Source organism: Sinohyriopsis cumingii, chromosome 14 (genome assembly GCF_028554795.1).
Source record: "Sinohyriopsis cumingii isolate HCF-2022 chromosome 14, ASM2855479v2, whole genome shotgun sequence".
Classification (NCBI taxonomy): domain Eukaryota; kingdom Metazoa; phylum Mollusca; class Bivalvia; order Unionida; family Unionidae; genus Sinohyriopsis; species Sinohyriopsis cumingii.
The window spans coordinates 99,485,308-99,500,085 of record NC_142974.1 but is presented as its reverse complement, the minus strand read 5'-3'; positions in this window follow the sequence as shown (position 1 = coordinate 99,500,085).

The window sequence follows — 14,778 nt, the reverse complement described above, 5'->3', positions numbered from 1 at the left end:
TAAACAGCGCGGCCACGAGTACCTACTCGAAATTGTCGTCGTTGATATCATCCAGTCTTGACGATACAACAATATCAGATTCGAATTCGCCGAAATGGCAAAGATGTATGAAGACTACACTGGTCATTTGAAGCGACAAAAGATAAATAATGACGGAATTACTTCAACAGATAGTCGAAAATACAAGCCTGAAATGAACTTCTTTAATAACAGTAACCTCAACTAGACCAGAATTCAGTATTAATTTTTCAACTGCGATTCCAGTAAGCGAGATCGCGTTAGCACACTTACGAGCATATCACAGTTGGCCCAATATCAGATCAAAATCGTTCGGTGGATTGTCAGCTAATAATTCGTTTGTGTTTGCATATAAAAATAAACCCGATGGTACACCAGACAGGAACGTCATTGCGTTACCAACCAGGTCTTATCAAATCAAAGAAATCAATGAGGAATTACAACGTCGAATAAAAAATATTGCAACAAATGAATCCAAAATAGCAATAACTGTTCATGAGCCAACGCTGTCTTCTGCCATCGAAATAAGCATCCCACACTACGCCGTGGATATATATAATAGTTCGATCAGAACAGTGTTAGGATGGCATTAAATTCCACCACCGACGCCGCCAATAACACCAGAACCAAAAAAGTCTGATTATATCACTGACAAACAATCATATCATGAAATTACACCATCATACAAACAACGTCTGGATGTTATAAAAGGATCAAAGCTGGTAGTGATTTTGGCTTATACCGTAAGGACCATATTCGTTGGTTTTATATTTATGAAAGATCTCGGGAAGGAGGAACTCGGTCTTTAATTCTTGATCTCAGTCAAATTATTGAATATTTTAAAATCATTAATCAAGAACATAAAACACAACTAGAGCGTCTACGACAGAGCTTTCAGGAACATCTATTTGATATAACAAGTTCACGCAGTGAAATCATCACGCGGATTGAAATATTAAATCAGCTTGTATCCGACATGGAATATATGAACCAGCGAGTAATTCAGGCAACAATTGATCACACTGATGACATAAATCGCTATAAACAACAATTTCTAGCCCATTACTCGCTAACAGAGGCCACTCTGCCGAATTTTAAATTTATCGGGTATAATGCAACCGAACTAAAAAAATCCGTCACTGGCCTCATCAATGAGTTATTTGATGACATACTTGCACAATAAAGAAGGTCACTACGGGAGCTACCTATCTTCAGACACAACCCGAGAAGGCCGAAATGTATCCCCGGGCATCGTAAACATAACTGAAGTGGTCGCGGTGAATCTTGTGTGTGATGTCATTGATGGCAGTTACAGCACGGACACGACAGTATCAAATCAAGCCCAGCAATGATTTATTCTTTATTCATTTACTCCTAAAGATGTACCACCTGGATATCTGATTGTGCAAGAGCCAATCAATCCGGTCTATCTGCGATGTCATAATCCGTGGCTGACCAAAATAAATTTCGCGCTGACAGACCAACGCGGTCACCTTCTTGATTTACGGAATGAAACACTACATATTAATCTGCTAGTAAAGTCTTAAGACTTTTAATCATAAAAATGTTTTATGTATATTTAGTGCACACTGTCCGATTTGCTAATTTTGATAGGGTAATTACTAGTAAATTCAACGCTTTTCAGTAAAAAAGTACAAAAATATTGAAATCTGTAGAAAAAATCATGGAAGTCGAAGACTTTACATTTAATCAATCGAGTATTATATAATGTATCACCGCGTGAAATGTTTCATTCATAACAAAGAACTTCTTGATGAAGCTGTCACTGTTGGACAAGTTACCCCGGAAATAATAGTTGTCGGTGAACACGACGATGATGATTTTATACTTACTGATCACCAACTACAGCAACTAAAAAAACACCATATCGTGAGTGCGTGCTGCACTATATCTCAAATTTTAAAATGTATACGCGTATTTAGATCTTAGATACATAAATCTATATGTACCACCGCGTAAAATGTTTCATACATAACAAAGAACTTCTTGATGAAACTGTCAGTGTTGGAAAAGTTACCCCGGAAAAAATAATTGTTGATGAATACGGCAATGACGATTTTATACTGACTGATACGCAACTAGAGCGACTAAAAAAGATCATATTGTGATTGCGCATTGCAGCATGCATCAAATTTTAGAATATATACGCGTATTTAGATCTTAGATTTATGAATATGTGCCACCATATAAATGTTTTCGTGTATGACAAACAAGCGCTCGAGCAAGGAGTTAGTGCTGCATTTGCACAAGAAGAAATTCATTATTGACGAATACGGAGACGAAGATTTCTTGCTAACACAGCAACAGTTAGATAGTCTCAGACGCGAGCATATACCTAGACAAAGTCAAGGATGATGAAATCAAGGATAATGAAATTAAGGAAGTAAAAAAAATATTATTTTCTTTTACTTTCAATTTCACTTCCAAGTACTTGACTTCTAGGTATATCAAGGTGAGATATATACTTCCTCGTCAGCCTTGCTTACGTCAGCGGACATACAACTTTTTAACTTCCTTACACGAGTATTTATTATCTTCCTTGTTCATATTCTTGAGCTAATTCCATCCTAATTTTTTCAATTGCACGAGACAATGAAACAAATTCATTTATTTGTGCTTCTTCTAATGTGGCCAGCGATTTATATAAACTCTTTTGGATCATCTTTATAAATCGGTACTGAGCAGGAAGAATATAACGCATTTAGCTTCATATAGTGATTCAAAATCAGACATGATTATTTCTGGATTTAGTGATATATTAAATCCACGCTCTTCTAATTTTTTAATAGCAGCAATCACATCATTGATATTTTGGTAATATAAAAATATTATGTATTTAAAAGAAAAAAAAATGCACACCACATCTCCTTGAGTCTCTAGTTTATCAAATAATAGGCTACCAAACTCAGTAGTAGAAACACAACTCCCATGTGAGCCGCGAACCTGTCAAATAACAGTCTAGAAGGCCCAGAGGGCGTGTTTGCGAAAGACGAAACATTCCCCGTGTTGAACCCCTAGCTTACCCAAATAATATGCTAGCAGGTTCATATAGGGACACTACAACATATGGTATTTATATGTGTAAGCTTCTAAAGTGCCACCGCATCTTAGCAAGCTTAAAGTAGGACAGTACAACATATAGTATTTACATGTATTTACATTTGTAAGCTTCTAAAGTGCCACCGCATCTTAGCAAGCTTACAGTAGGACAGCACAACATAAAATATTTACATGTATTTACATTTGCAAACTTCTAAAGTGCAACCGCATCTTAGCAAGTTTACAGTAGGACAGTACAACATATATTATTTTTTTAACTAAGGACGGCACAGGCAGACACGGGGTGATATTCTACGCTCAACAAAGTTGCACACCCTCCCCCAAAATCAATCCCGCGGGGTGTAAAATGTCACCCCGTCAGGGTGATAACGCGGAAAGTTGTGCAACTTTGTTGGGTTTCGAAAACCCCGTACATAATTCGCACGCTATAATATATAAACTGACTGATACATGGAAGTTCAAAAATAGCTCACTCGGTTTTTCGTACTTGCTTTCTTAAATATAATCGCAGAAAAATACAGATGAACCATAAAACCAAACGAATGTAATTAAATAAGGATTTTATCTTTGAAAAAAATATTATTTATTGTACACCCGCCCGTGTTGACAGTTTTTGATAAAAACACCTTGACGAAGTTACTTTGCCGAAGTCACCTTGACTTCGTCAAGGGGAAGTAATTGAATACCCTGTTGTGATCGTAACACGGAGAACTGTATACCCGTTTGTAGTATATATCGTTAACAAGTTCTGAACTGAATTTAAATTCTGAACTGGATTTTAAATTCTGAATTTATATTGCTTATGAAAAATACCTGTACTGACAAACGCGGAAGTGTTATAGACTGTAACGCAATTGTAAAAATGAAATAATTGTATACCGCTCTGGGTATTGCACAATCTCAGGGAGTGTTGCGCAATCACTTTGACAAGGGGGAGGGAACTAATTGCATGAGATATGCTTTACAGAGTTATCTCCCATTTACATAAAAACTTCAGGATTATAGTGAAATACCTAACAATAATGAAAAACAATCTTTTGTCCACATGTTTTTGAGATCGCAGACTTGTATATTTTTTCTGCGACTTTTCGTACTGAGGCCACACAAATATCAAAATACTTGGCAGCTGAGTTCATTGAGTGAAATATCTTTTCTTCACTGGTACTTATGTTGAAAGATTTAACTGCCCTAGACTCTCTCTTTCCCCCAGCATTCCCACGTGCAACATTTCGGCGTTGTGTGATAGCCTGCAAATTTTGAAGAGAATTATCAAGTTTGTTGTTGTTAATATGGTTAACTAAAAGATCGTCTTTGATCTCTCCAAAGAAACACTCGTACACGACCCTGTGATTATGATACCTCTTTTTCCCAACAGTAAATCTAAGATAACCAGCATTACTAACAACACCAACTGGTTTTTTCAATCTATAGTACCTAACTATTCCCTCACGCTTCGCTTCGTAATTCTTAATGACAGGATGTGGGGCAAATTCTTGGCTCATTTATATATATATATATATATATATATATATATATATATATATATATATATATATATATATATATATATATATATATATATATATATATATATATAATATATTTGTCTAATTTATAATTTGTCTGAAAACTTCGTTAAATAATCATGCTCACATTTTAGCGCAACATCGTTATTTTTTTTTTTTTGTTATAATATCGCTTAAGTTCACGGTATCTTTTTCCACCGCCACTTGCACATAACTGTGTTTTACTCCTGACCCCAACACCACATCGCAGGCAGGGTATTGGCCCTAAACTCCCCCTTCGGACGCTTTGGGAATGTTTCCCGCAGAATTCTTTTCTGCAGGATTTATTACAAGCAGTTACAGATCAAACTTGAAGCCACTTGTACTGATTCATTATATATATAATATTTCTTATTTAAATGTTTGTCTTAAATATAATATGGAAGAGTTTGAAAGATTATCTGCCATTGGCACCGGGAAAGCTTCTAGATTCGATCTTGACAGACTAACCCCTGACTCGCGGAGATGGGCCCTGACTGATCTGCTTGATATTATCAGGAATGCCAAAAAAGAATTTCGTAACTAGGGTACATCTCACGTATGGTCCACATTTAAAATTATACGCGAGACTGACTGTGTCAAGGACGCTACAATGAATGATGCACGAGCGAAAACAATTATTGATTATCTCTTTGATAATCAGAAATATTTTTTCAGAATAAAATTTATTGTGCAAGCAGATTCCGATACGTGGATTATCCGTGACAAAAATGACCCTGTCCTTGCTAATGAAAAAACCATTATGTTAAATAAAGATTCCAAACCCGGAATGTTGACTGGGATTGATAAACCATATATGCTGGAGTGTATCCTGTGACCGCGGTCATTTATCGAATCTATCCGATACAAAAAAATTCAATAAACTCACCCCGATGAGATTGTCAAGGCTGATTTGTCTAGCCGAGCGACTAATGCAACATTTCAAAAATGCAATGCCCGGAAACGGTCTAAATGATCTAAGACGTTCCAAGATAGCAACGTGGGCGGAGCGAGTCAAGGATACAGGAGCATCAATAAATGATGTCGCCGAGCTAGAAAAAGCATTAAGATTTCCCATAACCGTAACAACGATAACAGAAGAAGTATTATACAAATCGAAATATAATCAAAACGGAACTCCAATAAATATCATTGACCATAACGCTCACGCTTGGACTAACGCAGTTACGATATTTCCGCGGGATCGTGTTGTGAAATATTATTCGGGAAATATATTTGATTTTATTAAACAGATAAGCAAAAACGACCCTGTGTCGATGTGGCTGTTTAAAAGTTCCGAAGATGGCGAGTATGATCAATTTGTAAGATCTAACGGTGAATTATACCAGACGAAATCTCTGCAACAACAAATGAAAAAACTCGTAGAGAAATATTCAGAAAACACTGAGCAGTTATTAACTAATTGTTTTACAGTTTCATCAGCTGCCCCTGACGCCGCTAGAGAAATAAATTCGTGGAGACCAACCCGAAGTGAGTTTCTTGAGGATATACAATTGAGTTGTCTCGAGTATGGACACGGCGGTTTGTGGAATACCAAGTATAATACCAGCGAGATGATACCCGTGGATATGATTGCGTGTTATCCGGGAAGTTTCTTGGGATGGGCGAGTGTAGCGAATACTTTAAAAGATTTAGACATCGATGACACGAGTTGCTATAAACGGTCCTTTACCTGCTTTTTCCCTGACAGGATTTGCTGGTGTAACGTCGTTTGAATTCGCTAAAGAGCTTCATCCGTGCTGTTATGTTTGGCTTGGCAGACACTTTAGTGAAAAGCGTTGGGCACCAATAGTGTTGTTGCGATATATGCTTGACAGTCGAATACTGGTCTCGTTGACTGTCAGTGAAGCAATTATATCATATCGACCGCAGACTTCGGTTTGGTTACCAACACCGGAGCGTATCAGTCTCGATGAAGTCATTGAAGAGTATGCACACGAGAGTCCAAATACTCCCATGGATGTCATTATTAAAGTTGCTCCTCAAGTTCTTAAGATTAAACTTAGAAATAGTGAAAAAACAGCAAAGGATCTCGAGAGAAGAATAATCGGTAAATTTACTCAAGGTGGTGCATATGATCATAAACGACATCATTCACGATTATTATGGATGATGCTGAATTAAATTTTATAATTGCTGATGTCGCTGCGAGAAATATATTTTGTAATTGGGAGGACGCTTTCTTGTCCGACGGAACACGGTTGGGCACAATTGTAAGTTATATTAATGGAGAATCACCTCAATACACACATTTAAGATCTTCGATGCTGGCTTATGTTTCTATAAATTTGCTATCAATGATAAATCAATTTCCCGACACTGCAGTTAGAGTTGCAACGGATTCATTTTATATCAATAAAAGATATTCAGAATCATTGGCTGTAAACAATGATGAATCATGGAGTTCGTGGAGAATAAAAAAGGAAATGTTACATGGATATTGTGAATCCGCTGATGTTGAAATTAAGGATAATTATTGCAAATCAGAATCATCAGAAATGTCGAATGCACCATCTGTGTATGATCCAATCACCAGACACAAAACCGTTTTTTTTGAACGGACCGGGTTGGTCTGGTAAGAGAACTCGAGCGATTGAATTATTTCGAAATTCAGATATGATTGTGCTAACACCTACACACAGACTTGCCAGGGAGATGAAACAACGAGGAGTCAATTCTTGTACTTATCACAGCTTTTCAAATACAGCGGTGGTGTATGGACTCCAGATCGAATGGGAACAAAATACATTCCGCGGAATATTATTTGGGATGATATAGGCACAATGTCGTTAGATATATTAAAATTGTTCCTGGATTGGCTGCTAACAAAAAATGCAACTGTGATAATATGCGGTGATCACGGTCAGCCACCACCTTTTGTTGGTCCATCTCCGCATTTGTGGTTGAAAGATCTTGTTGATTATTATGAAGAAGTGTCTGATGATCATAAGGCACTTGATACAACGCTGAAGGAATTTAAAACATTAATCAGATTACAACAGAATAAAATTCAATGTGAAATCATGCGCGGGGTGATTTCAGAGAATTCAATGAGCGACTTTTGGAAAACGTGGAGACCAGACGATTTGATCAAGTAGAAAGATAGTCAGAGACACACTTCAACAGCAGTTATTTCAACTGCAACGAAAAAGGTTTCCAATGTTGCCAGTGCCATTGCGTTATAGACCAGCCGATACGCGGTTACAGAATATCGACGTTGATATACCAGGACAGACCGAGAAACAGAATTTAGTATTAAATGATGTTGTTGTAGTTGATATCAATGTTGTTGAAGATGCACTAAAAATGAACAAATCCACCGTGGACGCTAGGATACGCAATGACGATACATTCATCTCAAGGACTGACTATCAGTGATACAACTGTCTGGATTGTTGATGATCGAATCGAGTGGTCAAATTTAGTTTACTTGGCTGTGTTCAGAGTCAGAAGAATATCTCAGCTGCGAAGAATTGTCTTGGAAGAGTCAATGGCTGATAATAATGAAAACGACAGTAATATAATAAGAAAAAAACAGAGTGACAAAAAAATAATCGCTATTTCGACCTTGATGTTGAATTTATCATGGCGTTGAAACAACAGCAGAATAATCACTGTGCGAGCTGTAATTGTATAATGGTGTGGTGTAATAAAAATCCAAGACAATTCACCGTAGACAGAAAAGATAACAGTCGCGGTCATACACGCGATAATGTGATGCTGACCTGTCTTGAGTGTAATCGGCGTCGGGGTGCTAGTTAAGTGATTTGGGCGGTAATTGTGTGTCCTCGGGAATTACTTGTAATTGATCACGTGTGAATCCACGTTGACGAGCAGTTGAATCCAGCCTGTAGATTGCTGGTCTACCAGTAGATCTAGTTATGTTAGATATCTTGTGTGCGGTGATGCTCCAGATAGGATCAGTCGCTCTTTTTTTACCACCTTAAAGTTCACCTGGTTCATATAAATATCTCACGGTGACATCACCCAGTATTGGCTGTGCTGAAAAACCACGTCGTTGTACAGGTACATGTTTTTTGGTAATTGCGTTAATAGGTTTCATGTTGGTTGTTCGAGTAATCTCGTTATTTAATGCAGCTATCACGCTTGGTAATCTTGCGACCCATTCACGAGGTCTCTTGTCCTGTATGAATTCCTTCGCATACTGATATCCAAATAACCGCTCAGCAAGTGTTCGATTAAATCGCTCAACAATTGCCTGATCACGGTGAATTGCAGTATGTCCTCGCCTGATGGTGACGTTATGTTGCTTCATCAGCGATGATACTGCGCCTTGAAATTCTTTACCAGGGTCAACTTGTAATAGATTTGGCCATCGCAGACCACCTCGTTGATAAATTCGTTCAAACGCAGAAGCAACCTCAGATGCTGTTTTAGTCGTTAACGTTTCCGCATCTTTGTATCTACTTGCAATAACAACTACAGTTAACGCGTACTTGTATGTTTTGCGACGAATGGTATCATGTGGCAGAAATAATATATCAGACTGATGAACTTCATTTGGAAAACTAACATTAAAATGTGCAAAGTGAATTTGTTTAGACGGTGGTTGGTAAATTTGCCATATTGCCTGTTTGGATAACCAGTTTTTAGCAGTAGGGAGTCGGGGAGATAAATTTAAATTTTTTTGTACCACATCGTTCACACTTGCCTGTAAGCGCTTGTTTTTTGTTGTAGTGGTTGTTATGTCTGCAGTTGGAGTACGTGCTCTACATTTCACACAATATAAATCCATATTCTTTTATAATATATCTAATGGAGATCACTGACTTTTCTGCTACAAGGAAACGAGAACCAGTTAAGCATCACGCAGCACTACCAAACTCTGTTCGTATGTTTATAATTGGTCCATCTGGGAGTGGTAAGACGCAGTTGTTACTTAATTTAATAATGAGGTGGATGAAGTGGGACAAGTTGTATCTGGTAGCTCCATCTGTGGACGATCAACGATGCTACGAAGTGTTAAAAGATTTTAATGAAAGTGCAAAATCGCTAAATGAAAACGGTGATGATGTTGTTGAATTTATAACTGACATTAATGAAGCACCATCTGTAGAAGATATTGATGGATTTATTAATAATTTAGTTGTGTATGATGATGTGATGTTGGATAAACAATCAAATCCTGCAAGGATATTTTCACGCGGCAGGCATGAAAACACTGATGTGATTTATGTAACCCAACGATATACTCAAATTCCTAAAGTAATCAGGGATAACTGTAATATTCTTGCTGTGTTTAACGGAGTTGATACACACACGTTACGAAATATACATCAGACTTAGTGCAACGGTGACATGGACATAATTAAGTTTAGAAATTTATTTAGTCATGCTCAATCAACCCCGCACGGATTTATAACAATAAATTTACATGATCCTCGAACACGGTATCGTGTCGGGTTAGATAAAATTTTTGGATAAACTGGTTTTATAGAGAGCAGCAGAGAGGGCGACGACAACGAGTTGGGTTCGTCGCGTAAACTAAAACCTCCATCGAAACAAACAAAAATCGTTTAGAACGCAGCGATAGCAACACTGGGGCCTTCCCCCGGTAATTATCGTTACCCTCTAATTGACTTCTTTTCTCGATTCGATGGAGGCCTTATTTTAACATTTGGAACCCTCTATAAGCTTGTAGGGTTCGCCCTCTCTGCTGCTCCTGGAGTCAGGATAATGTGACTGATTTGGACATCATGCTACATATCTTTGGCATAATGCCTCAGTGCTAGACATCACTATAAACCGCAGTACTGCAGACATCGTAACGATATGGCTAAATTGTTAAAGCTACGTTAAAAATTAAAAATATACATAACTACATTTAGTGATTCCCCCGCAATTTTTCGGCTAAGTTTTGAGAGACGGTTCTGGCAAAGCCTTTAAGACCAATATTTCCTGATAAACCTTATTTCACTAGGTTCCTGACGAGAAGGAAGAAGGAAAAATATTCTTCTACCTCCTCCTTATCATTATTATTATTATTATTATTATTATCATTGTTATTGTGCATTTTATAGTGTATAAGCAATGGTCGCAGGTAATAGTTACTGGGAAAGTATTTATTTAATGTTCTAGTTTTCGTTGTCCGTATTATTACTAGTATTATTCCTAATGAATGGTCGGAGATAGGTTCTGGTTGGTACATATTATGACATTATAAGTGTTTAGGTCTAAACGAATTTTGTATGTCCAAATATGCTCATTTCAGGTAACCGCCATCTAATGCAATCAACACCAATATGTCCCATGAAATCATTTCTCACCCCTTCTCCACAAATGAGTACGGGGAGCTACTGAGCACACTTGATTTAGAGCTCTGAATTGTGTTTTGGAGACTTGTTCACTTGAGATACTCACTATACGTGTTGTAGAGTTCAGTGAGATCATATGAAGCGAGTATAAGAGTCCCTAAACACTAGGTTTTGTTCCGGAAGTTACTATATTTCGAAAAGGTTATAAATATCAACATCATGACTGCAAATAAACAGAAAGGAACATAAAGGAACGTGGAAAATCAAAGACCGAGAGTACTGATGTTCTGAGCATTCACTCTCACACTGAGTCTTGGCCTGCCTGGTGAGACACGCAATTGGATGCTACTCTCCAAATAAAGATATGAAGTACTTTACCTACTGCTACAGTTACATCTGGAGAAATAGAAAAAGCTTGCGGCTTTTCCTCCGCCGTCTATGACATCTCCGGTTTTGCAGATGCTTTGGGCGGTACAGCAAGTGACGACAGAGGTGAAAATTTAGGACCAATTGTTCCTGTCCTTCCGTCCTTTTCTAGAAAATTTCGACACTTTCACCCAATTCTATAAAGCTACAGTCCAAACCAACATCAATACGTCTAGCATTATTAATTCCAATCTACACTGCCATGCTTGTATACCGGTGCAATAAAGTGAGTTTGTCACCGCTTTACGCCAAGCGATGGATAGTCTATGATGATATGATTACTTACCTGTTTTGGATATCATGTGATTGTGTAATTCATTGATGCGATGTTTATACATTAATGCATTAAATTAGATCTTGGTGGTAGTTCTATATTCCCTAGAACAAACAGTATTTCCTATGACACAAATGCCCTGCTTGGTGATTTGTCTGATTGTTTGTTAAAATACGGTGAAAGATAATGTACTGGTTGTACTGAAAAATCAATCCGGTCTGAAATTGTAAATATGTCGATGGACCATACTGGGTCAGTAGCGAGACGTTGCCCGCCTTCTTAATCGTCTGGTGCATACACATACCGAAAAAATCATTTGCGAGTATTTGTAATGGCGGTGTTTGTGATGTTACTTTTATATGTAAAATGACAGTTGTTCGTCGAATTTCATCACCAGGTTTAAACCAGTCATGCGTGTTATTTCATTATTCAGTAGTGTAGCATCTGATGGAAGTCGTCTTTTCCCATTCTTGTCATCGCTCACTATGAGATCTCTTTAGCAATTCTTGATCCTGCTGATTGTCTTGATTGGGCAATATACGGTCTAAATAACAATTCTTATTCATATTGATGTCCGAATGATTGTTCGGCAATTGTACATGTCTAACACGAACGAGTACTTTGTGTTTTGTTAACGGCGCAGTAACAGGTCAAGGAAACTCTTTATCTGGATTGACTTGTGATACCCATGACTATGTTTAACGGTCCGCATGCATAAATACGTTTAATAGCATTATAGACAGTTGCTGAATCTTCAGATGCTAATGGTGTAGATACTTTGCATCTGCTGGCAACATCTACGATAGTTAGCTCATATTTCGTTGTAACTAAACGACCTAAGCGGATCACATACACGATCATGTGGAAGAAATAGAAGATCAGCCTGATGAATTACGTTATGTGTTTGGACATCAATCCATCCACGTTAAATCTTTCTTAGTACAGGCAGATATATTTGCCACAATGCTTGTTTAACCAACATTTGCAGCAGCATACTATCAATTCTAATAACGGAAAATACTGTAACATATTTTGGATAAAGGCAACTCAGAAACCACGGTTGTTTGTACCATGTATCAATATATTACATCTCATTGTCTCCAATCTTGGGCTGCATGCCATCTTTAGTGATCGTTTAGCGATTCGTTCTCCACGTGTAGGATTAATTGCATATACATGATTCGCTAGGCTTTGGTTAGTTGTTAGAATGAAGTCGTAAATCAAGTCATGTTCCAGACCTACAATAACTATCTCCAGGAATGCGCTTCTCATCAGACAGTACTTGATTTACGGTGTTCCTGGTAATTTGTTTAATGTAGCAACGACATTACAGTCTGCGACTTTTAATAAACATAAAATAAATTCTCCACTTCAAACACAAGTTCCATTAACTGCATTTCGATTACTAAGTGTTTAAATTCAGCTGGATTTGCAGTATTAGTTTTCATTCGACATTGCACACGTTACGAATACATAATTGTTTAATATACAATAATTTTAACATGGCATCAAGAAAATAAAAAAATATTTGAACATGTTTTGACTTTTCCGCGCAAGCAACGCCTAAACCAGTAAAGCTTAAGTCAGACGAAACTGGAAGTTCTGTTTTTCTAAACTCGGTTCGTGCATGAGATCAATTGTATGTGGTTGCACCGTCGGTTGAAGCTCAGCTGTGTTATGAACTTGTCAGGGATTTTAAGTAAGCGTGCCAAGCGTTCACTGTTCTTTTTTTTTTTTTGTTCCACAATTGATGAAGCTCCTACTATTGACGACCTTGATTCAAGTCGGAATAATCGTTGTGTGTACGATGATGTGATGCTTGAACACCAAATAAATTCCGCGATAATATTTTGAAGAGGTCGACACATAAACACAGACGTAATTTCAGCAATAACCTCACCTGCTTAAAGTGATCTGTAACAAGATAGTTCGTTGCATTGGCGCCCATGATATTTCAAACATTCAGTGGTGTATCACCTATCACTCGTGGAACGTAGAACGAATTTCACGATATGTTTGCCGATTCATTGGTATATTTTTGTCACTACTGATATAACTGGTGATCCCAACAAAAATATTGAGACTTAAAACGTTACGTCTGTTCACTGATGAGTTACACATATAACATGAAAACGGTAGTCAGGGACGTCGCCTTTAGCAACGTCATGACGTTTTATGTTTATGATGTTAATCGTGCTCAATGTAACGTAATCTTTACCGTTACTGTTCTTTCTAACACTCGTACTTGGAAAGACATTAATCAAATGATCGGTTGTTTTTATATTCTTAATTACGATGTTTAGGGTCACTATTCTTTCTATCACTCACACTTAACAAAGTCATCGGTGGTTCTTATTCATAATATGTTACTGTTCTTTCTGTGACTCGGACGTACTGCAGTTATCTGTGGATTATATTGTTAATGATTATTTGTAATGTTCATTCTGCTACTCGGACTTACCCCATTTATTTGATAATGATAATGTTTACTAAACAAGTAATGAATATATTTTAAATATTAAAATAATTTTTATTCTTAAATATGATGAAAAGGGCCAAGGGAAAATAGGTCCTAATAGTTATGTTATGTAAATAATTTAACAATAATATTTTTACTTCGACAACAACAAAACAAATAACTCAACGTGCTTTCTCACTTTCTCGCTCCTCGTTCTGCAATAATGGAAGATGTTATAAACTCCTATTATTACATTGTAACATTATTGAATGTATACGAATGTATAGAGAGGGTTTGTGATTGAATTTTGTAAATGATAACTTGATAACCAAGCTTTGGGCATCATGACGCAGACACGTAGAATCCTGTCCCACCATTAATAATAGTAATAATAATAACAATAATGAGGACTTTGTTTTGCGCCTAATCTTTAGATGCTCTAAGCGCTTTACAACATTAGACAACACCAATAAGATAAAAAACATATATAATGATATGATTACAAAAACAAACACCATGAAATTAGAAAACATTAAAAAAACATGCTGAGAATGTTTAAGGTAGGAAACACTATTAGGTCTTTAAGTTTGTTCTAGCAGTCGAAATAAGTGAGTTTTGAAAGCCCTCTTGAATGTAATCACTGTGCCTTTGTGTCTAAGTTCAGTGGTTCAGTGGACAATT